The following is a 1,597-nucleotide window of genomic DNA, read 5'->3' on the forward strand; positions in this document are numbered from 1 at the left end:
CCAAATTCAAGATCTCATTTTCACCAATCAAAGAAATGAGCAAAGAAAGAGAGGATGCTATGGATGTGGCGAGTTGGGGCACTTTGTGAAAGTTTGTCCAAACAAACCCACACCCAAGACTATGAAGAAGCCGTGCAAAAACCAAGCCCTCACATCAATAAAGTCATGGGATGATTCTTCAAGTGAAGAAGAACACCATCACAAGAGACAAGGCCACAAGCACTCATCATCAAGCTCTTCTCGTATGTGCCTTATGGCACGAGGTAATGAAAACTCATCCTCTAGTGAGAGTAATAATGATGATGAAATGCCTTCTTATGATGAAATTGTGCAACAAAATCTTAATTATGCTAAAGTTTGCACTAGTCAACAAAAGAAGCTCAAAAAATTAAAATAAAAGCTAGATAGTTCACAAGAAGCATACAAAACTTTGCTTGAACAATATGAGAACTTTGCTAATCTCAATGTTGAACTATCTACTAAAATTGAGCAACTTAAAGCTAGTGCAACAACAAATGCATGCACAATCAATGATAAGCAACTTGTAAAGAAAAATGAAAAATAAAAAGAAAAGTTAGCTAGCTCACAAGATGCTTATAAAATTTTGCTTGCTAAAATGGAAACCATGTGCAAACATTGTGATGAGCTAACCAATAAAATTGCTAATCTTGAAGCCGTTAGTACAACCCCCACTAATGCATCTAAAAAGAACAATTCTATCTTTAACATGTCTAAAAAGGATGCCTCTACTTCTTGTAATGATTTATGTTTAGACTCATCTTTGTGCAACCAAGTTTGTGTTAAGAAAGTTGTTGTAGATACATGCACACAAGAGGTTGCAAAGGAGAATGAGCAACTCAAGCAAGAAGTAGCTCGCCTCACCAAGGACTTGACTCAAGTGAAAGGCAAGGCGAAGCAAGCCCAACTTCATCAAGATAACACCGTCAAGGAAGTGAAGAAGCTTGATGAAGGACAAACCATGATTTGCTATGTGTGCCACAAGGAAGGGCACGAGTCCTATGAGTGCAAGGTGAAGAATGGGGGAGGAGCGAAGAAGAAAGAGAAAAAGGAAACAAGCAAGCTCTCCAACACCTACACCAACAAGGTGGACAAGAAGGCCTCCACACCTTATCTCTTGAAGAAGAAGAAAAATGACAAGGTGGTGGCCATCAAGGTGAACAAGCAAGCCATCAATGGGGTCAAACACTTTTGGGTGCCAAAGGAAATCATTTTCAACATGAAGAGCATCAAGAAGGTTTGGATCCCGAAAGGGAAGTGAGAAGTCCGATGGACTTCGGGGAATTTAGAGACTTGGCATAGTATGGATGCATTTCATGGGGTACATCATGATGGACAAAATCATTACCAAGTGGGTTAGTGAATACTATGGACCCAAATTCTCCTTCCCATGTTAGGTAACTAGATTCAATTTGCTTCAAATGGTACTAGATTTAATCTCCTACAAGTGACATCTTTAAGCATCTAGTTACTCTTCACGCCTAGGTTTGCATTTGCATGCTTATATCTTTTGTCATGCATACACTAGGTATATCTTATGGTAGGCTTGCTCGGTTTCAGTCTTAATCCTTGGAGCAAA

Source organism: Miscanthus floridulus, chromosome 8, assembly GCF_019320115.1.
Source record: "Miscanthus floridulus cultivar M001 chromosome 8, ASM1932011v1, whole genome shotgun sequence".
NCBI classification, from domain to species: domain Eukaryota; kingdom Viridiplantae; phylum Streptophyta; class Magnoliopsida; order Poales; family Poaceae; genus Miscanthus; species Miscanthus floridulus.